General features: G+C 34.8%; 1 long non-coding RNA gene across 20 annotated transcripts; it reads right to left on the bottom strand.

Moving 5' to 3' along the window:
- Nucleotides 1–941: 941 nt before the first annotated feature.
- On the bottom strand, nt 942–6,156 carry LOC130738513 (uncharacterized). Of its 20 annotated transcripts, none has more exons than XR_009019723.1 (15): nt 5,713–6,156; nt 5,483–5,567; nt 5,245–5,326; nt 4,988–5,109; nt 4,596–4,796; nt 4,339–4,506; nt 4,092–4,154; nt 3,927–4,017; nt 3,197–3,268; nt 2,944–3,072; nt 2,809–2,866; nt 2,633–2,706; nt 2,139–2,558; nt 1,713–2,001; nt 942–1,605 (listed from the first exon to the last, which is right to left on the bottom strand). It is a non-coding gene; the product is annotated as an uncharacterized LOC130738513 (long non-coding RNA). The 20 variants fall into 20 exon arrangements; XR_009019661.1 differs by having other exon boundaries at nt 2,139–2,252; nt 2,452–2,558; nt 2,633–2,866; nt 5,713–6,152; XR_009019709.1 differs by having other exon boundaries at nt 2,139–2,252; nt 2,452–2,504; nt 2,633–2,866; nt 5,713–6,151.
- Between the last annotated feature and the right edge of the window lie 534 nt (nt 6,157–6,690).

Genomic DNA, 6,690 nt, shown 5'->3' with positions numbered 1-6,690 from the left:
GGAAAGGATATAACAACATAATTTTTGCACTAAATGTGGAACCTTAATTTTTTTTTTTTAAAAAATGATCAAGGTAATGTTGGTTGAGGAAGGTATAATTATATGAATGTTTGACTTATTATGTCCCAGTATTAAAATAATTTTAATTAAATTCAACTATAAATGTCCGTAATCTTTTTATTAAGTTTGGAATCATTTAATTGTTTTAGAAATAATTTGAACGTAATGTTGGCTCATAATTTGTGATAAAAACATTTTAATTCAATTTAATTAAATGTCTGTTTGTACCTTATAAAACATACAGACATTTAATCATTCAATCCGGCTCGATTTTGTTTTAAAAAAATTATGTAACAATGTTAAAATTAAAATTTATTGTGACATTTAATATAACATGTTATAACCTGTTAAATGGGGTCTATTTATATTAAAACTGAGTAAATTTGAAAGTTCTATAAGAAGACATTTATTTTGAATCCATGAACCTTTCCCTAACTTAATTGACATGAACAATACTTGGAGGGTAATGCTGAGTTGCACGACATGTGCTATGTACGACCCAGCACTACCCATGATTTTCGTCCACAATCTGTTTTTTAATAATAATAAAAAATTCAAAATGTTGGAAATAACTGAAATCAAAACTGGTCGTGTTGGGTAGTGCTAAAATTGGTCGTGGGATATAACTGCTACTTGGATCTCAACTTGTAAACCTGAAGGTAATATTTGAAATGGACTATGACGTTAGCTTATAGTCAAAGACTCGTTTTCTATTTTTGGAAAAAAATTCTATGAAAAACTGATTCCGTTATAAAGAGTCAAAGATAACGTGTGAACCATTGTAACGGGAAAATAGTTTCCTATTTTCACTAACAACGGGGTCACATACTCACATTCAATAAGTAAAAAATATAGAGTTTCCTATTTATAACGGTAAAATATTTTGCTACTTATTGGAAAAAAACTAATATTATAAATATGGTAGGGAAATGCCAAAATTACATAGGTGTCACATTAGTACATTACATAAAAAGTCTCAAACAATGGAACATTACAAACAGAAATGGAAAGCTAACACAAAGAAAAAAGGGAAACCATACAACTAATAGGTCTCAAAGAAAGCAGTGAAGCTGCATACAGACACTACAAAATCAGGTTCAGCAGGGCCAAATGATAATCCTCACTGGTGACTAACGCATACCGTGAACAAAAAACAGCGATACTATCTTTAAGCTTGGCCCCCAGTGAATAAGAGACAGCAGAACGATTTCCATCATGATATTTCAGTAGGACACAATAGTTCAAAAAAAACATCAGCGAAGGCATACTGGATAACAAACCTTTCCCTAACTTAAGATCCTAAGAAGCCCAATTAATTGACATGAACAATCCTAGCATCTGAACTTGTAAACCTGAAGGTCAACTCGTCAAATGGCAACACATTATTAATCCTGCATAAATTTCTCCATCCGCTGCCTATCTTCACATATGCATGAGTGGGATGAATAATAACACGACACTCAACCCTCACTCCGGAACGGCCGATGAAATCCAACTGTCAAGACGTGCTTCTATTAGATATTGACCAACCCATTTAGGAACATGCTACATAGAAGGAAAGGAAAATAAACGTCATCAAGTTAGTATACTACCAACAATGGAATATATAAAAAAACTCGTACAAATATATCTGCTTGTAACAATAAGCATACCGACTTGTAGTGAGGAGCTTCATATTTGGAAAGTGTGTGAGTCCAAACCCATTCATATTGACAATTGAACACAGGAATGTTCACAGCAGGATCTAATGCAAGGTACATAATCTCCTTGTTGTCATGATTAAAAACTTTGAAATGAAAAAGACACTCACCAACATATCATATCCTAGAGAGAAAATGCAATCATATTGAATGTTGTAGAACCACTGGGTCGATCAACCTCCATTGTTCTCTGAGCTCCATCCTAAACTCTGACAAAACCAATCAGAATTTCTCCTTCATGCTGCATGAGAATCATACATTGGTGAGATAAATATGGTTTCCTATCAGTTTTGGGACTTGATTAAGATAGCTGAAGGACAATGATCTTTTCTTTACACTTCATCATTTCATGGTTGATATATTTTAAAAGGAATATACCTTTGAAGAAGAAGTTGTTGATGTGTCTTGCTTAGGCTTTTTTGAGATTGCTTCTGATCTTTTCTTCTTTACTTCACGTGTTGTAGCCTCTCCTCCTCCATTATTAGTTCTCATCTGCATGGTGCACACATTTTATAGACAAATTAAATTATGCTAAAGCATGAGTTTCTTTTATCAAATTTTGACCAAGAAATTAAAGAAGCTTTTGATGAACATATAGCATATTACTTCACCTTTAATCATATCAGACAAATCACAGCAGCTAATTTTACAATCACAAAATGTGTAAAGTATATGAAATTGCAGAACGCACAATTGGAAGCAAAATTGGAAAAGAAATACTTGAGAGTATCCAAAATCTCCTTGCTGCTGTGAAGTTAGATTGTGCAGCATTAGAAAAAAATACAGACAGTGAACAGCCTACAAAATACAGAAAATGAAATTTGAAGTTTGGTGTTATTTTTCAGAAAAATTAGAGAGGCTATATAGCAAACCTGTTGTTCCCAATTTATGCAACGTGTTATGATAGAGAGGGGATTTGGACTTGTGAGGTTTGCACCCAATCAGGCTATGAGAGATGCCATTGAAGCGACGAATGGTGAGAATATGTAATAGATGAATTGCAGGCTTGAAACGACAGTTTGGGAAAAAATATGAGGGAGGGGAAAACCTTCAGGTTCTGAATCAACAAACTTGGCAAGAGCTGCTGCTATAGAATCAAATAGTCCCTGAAATAACCCAATGAATGTATATCAGAGTGTAGGCAAGGGTAATAATGTGATAGATTTCCCCTCAACAAACTTACCTCTGAAGTACCGGTCATCAAATGAGGAGGAATTGAAAATTCGTCAGACTCTTGGCCAATAACACCTTTCTCGTTCCCAACTAAATGTTCCTCACCCGCAATCTTTATCAATAGTGCAAAAGCTCCTTGCTGCTGTCAAAGTTAGAGAGTACGAGTAAATCCTAATTCCCAGAAGCCATAAACATCATGAAACCATATATCAGCAAAAGAAATAATGTAGAAGAGATGAAACGAAAGAGCATGAAATTCGTACCTGTTGAAATCAATGATCGTGAGACTGGAAGGTCTAGGGTATTTGGATTTGTGATGTTTGCATCAGAGCAGGCTATGAAAGATGCGATTGAAGCCATGAATGGTTAGAATCTGGATGAGAGGGGAAAAAAGGGAAATCTGGAAGCTGATAAATACGCAAATAAATAAGTTCTTTGCGAATTTCATGCTCAAAGACTTGCTGCTACCTAACAATTACAAACTAAGCATGGACCTGTATATGATAAACTAAATGGCATAGCAAACATGGGATATTTGCTGCACTTCCAAACATTCTCAGAAAGCTAGTTAGCAAGTTGAAGAGTAGCTAGAAGAAAGCTATAGGATGGCAGAGGAGCAGTCCATAGTATAGCTATGATTTTCACACTTATGTCTTAACTTCAGTAAAGGTCCTTCAAATGATCAGGAGGTCATGAAAAACTGAGCAATAAAAATTACCTAGTAAATTTAAACATTCTTCAAATATCTTACATAATAGTGATCAAATAAGTATCACTCATTCCTCACAAATCATACATGTTCTAACAATTCGTTTCTGTATTTGAAGAAGATAAAGTGCTCCTTTTCATAAACTATGTTAAGTGGTGATAAAAAATGTCATTTTCACCTAATTAACAACGTCATTACGTTCAACTTCATTGTTGGAGCCCAGCCAAGTTTCTCAATTATGCTTATTCAGCTTGAGGAAATGAATAAAGAAAAGAAAATTTTACCATAAATATCTTATCATGCCGAACTTTAAAACTGTAAAAAGGACTTCTGGAGAAGGAGGTTTCTTCCAGCTTGCTTATTTCGTTATCCCTCCTGCCATCATTATGCTAAAATTAGTTCAGAAAAAGTGAATAAATTAAAAGGGAATGACATAATTAGATACATACTGCAGTGCAGAAGAGAAATAAGATGGTACTCCAACATACTGCTTCTTCTTCATATTCTTTCCACTGAAAAGAAAATGAAGCAATAGTTAAACACACAGATAGGGAAAAAAACTGTTCAGAGAATGAAAAGGGAAAACAAAAAAAGCTTCTTAAGGATAGAAGGCTACGGGAAGAGCAAGAGTTTCTTTAGTCAAAGGAACATAAAACACAAAAAAGAACATGCATTCGAAATTGTGCAGAATTTTACTTATAGATGGTAGTGCAGTTCCCCGAGATGTGGCAGCACAAGCAAGCTCTGAGAACGAATCGAAACGGTGAAAACTAAGAAGATAACCAATGCAATGAAGCTTGTTGCTGTCACCAGGGTTCAGCCAGCTATCTTTATCAATCAAGAATGCATTTGTGCCAGTTTTTGCTGCAATGGTTATTTTTCATATCAGCAAAATTGGACATAGAGAAGGGAAAAGGTTGTTGTAAAGGAATTTAAATGACCGATTCATATACCTGGCACTCAGCAAGCTCTCCTCTTCCTGATAAGTCCACCTTAAACAAAGAAATCATTGAATCTACAATCTGCCATAAGACAATTCTGTTAACTCTCCGCCATATAGCTCTTCATATGCTCAGTGTTCAATCATATTTTGTGATGTTCAAGCTCTCACATGTAATACTTGAATGTTCTTCATGTACAGACACCTTAGTAAGCTGCTTCCAAAATCAGCACAGCAGAGAAAAGAAAAACAAAACCTCAGTTGAATGAGAACATAAACGACTCAAAATAAACACAGTTCTAAAAATATAAAATATCAAGTGTGCAAAGGACAATGCAGAAGTAGCACTTAGAATGAGTAAATTTAGGATGTGAACTTGGTAGCTGTTGTAATTAGAGGATGCACCATGAATATTATGGAAAAAACTTGAGAGAAGCTCGAACTGTGCATGGCTCTTCCTCTACAGTCTCTCCAAAACCTGTGGCGAACCCGCTTTATCTCACTTTAAGCATCTTCAGAATAGAACACTAAAAAGATATGAAGGCAAAAAAATCAAAACCCAAATAAATGAAGATAATAGATTCAGAAGAAGAGAATACTTGTGTTATGCACACAATTAGCATAGAAAAGGGACATGCATTAAAATTTAAAAATCTCAATACCTGCAGCAGTTTCAGAGAGATCAAATTAAAAACTAATTTTTCTTCTATAAAGATCAGAAACATAGGTGGACAATTAAAAAACCTGCATAAGAAATTGAAAAACGTGTTGATACAAAACCAATAGTATCACCATATCATTATCAACAACATAATACTGTTAGGATATAATCAAAGATCATTTCAAGATGCAGCCATGACAAAGAATGAATTTTGATTAATTTGGGAAAGGAGAACTAACCTCTATATTCAGTGACTTCTTCACAGTCACTTATCATCATCCCCTCCATCCGTTTCCTCACCCCAAGATTACATGCCTGGTTGTCCTGTCATAATAAAATGGTTTACTCAGAAAGAGAATCACAATCTGGATGATTTGGGACCCTAAATCAAAGAGCAACTCTGATTTAGAAGACGTCGGGTTGAGAAACATGAACCAAGATGGAAGAACTTGAGATGGAAGAGATATACAGATTTGTGTGAACCGGAAAGGATACGGTGGTGAGATAGAAGCGGCGATTTGGTTCATGGAACTGTGAAGATAGGAACGCACTTCGGTACCTCATCATCCTCTCCCATGCTGCCATCAATTCTATTCCACCCATAAACATCCCAGATATCAAACCCATTTACACAGATTCGAAACAGGAACCGAAAGGGCAAGAGAGATGCGATTGAAGGGGAATTGGAAGGGCCATGAGAGATGCGATTGAAGGGGAAGAGAGGAAGGGAGAGATGAGTTGAAACGGATTTACTCCCTCCCAACCATTGAGACATGCAATTAAAACAGATTGGAAGAGGTGAAATTGAAGGTTGAAACTGTTTGAGGATGTTACGCTGAAACGCTTCTGGGGAATGAATAAATGTCATTAAGGAGGATGAGTGAAGGATAATGATAAAGGTGTAGGTTAAGAAGAATGAAGTATGGAGTGTCATGTAGGATTTTTTCTGATATTAACCAATCAGTAGATGACACATAAGTGATGATTGTGCTGAGATCTTTTCCTAAATATATATACTATGGATATCACAAACAAAAATCTGAAGTTTTGTTTAGTACGACCATATTTTTATTTTAAATTAAAGGCCGCATATATCCATTCTTACCAAGAGATTAGGAATTGAATTCATGTCGCATGATGACAAAGTTGATAAATTATTACATTTTATGCTTAATTGTAAAAAACATATATAAGGTGTGTTTGAAAATCTTTATTTGAGTTTTCCCGTATAAAAACACTCAGCAAGTAATTGATTAACCTTATAAATTACTTGTAATCTCCTTTAAGCTTCTTTATATAAGTTTTTCACAAACGTCTTTACATACATGTAAATTTTTTTAAGCTTAAACATTTATGCAACGGGGAATTAGGCTCATAGTTCTATAAAAAAGGCTCATATGGCTCTAAAAAACTTTCCCATTCTCTCTCTCTCGACCTTGACCTAGCG

The sequence above is a fragment of the Lotus japonicus genome, chromosome 1 (assembly GCF_012489685.1).
Source record: "Lotus japonicus ecotype B-129 chromosome 1, LjGifu_v1.2".
Taxonomy (NCBI): domain Eukaryota; kingdom Viridiplantae; phylum Streptophyta; class Magnoliopsida; order Fabales; family Fabaceae; genus Lotus; species Lotus japonicus.
This window is presented reverse-complemented; position numbering and strand designations above follow the sequence as displayed.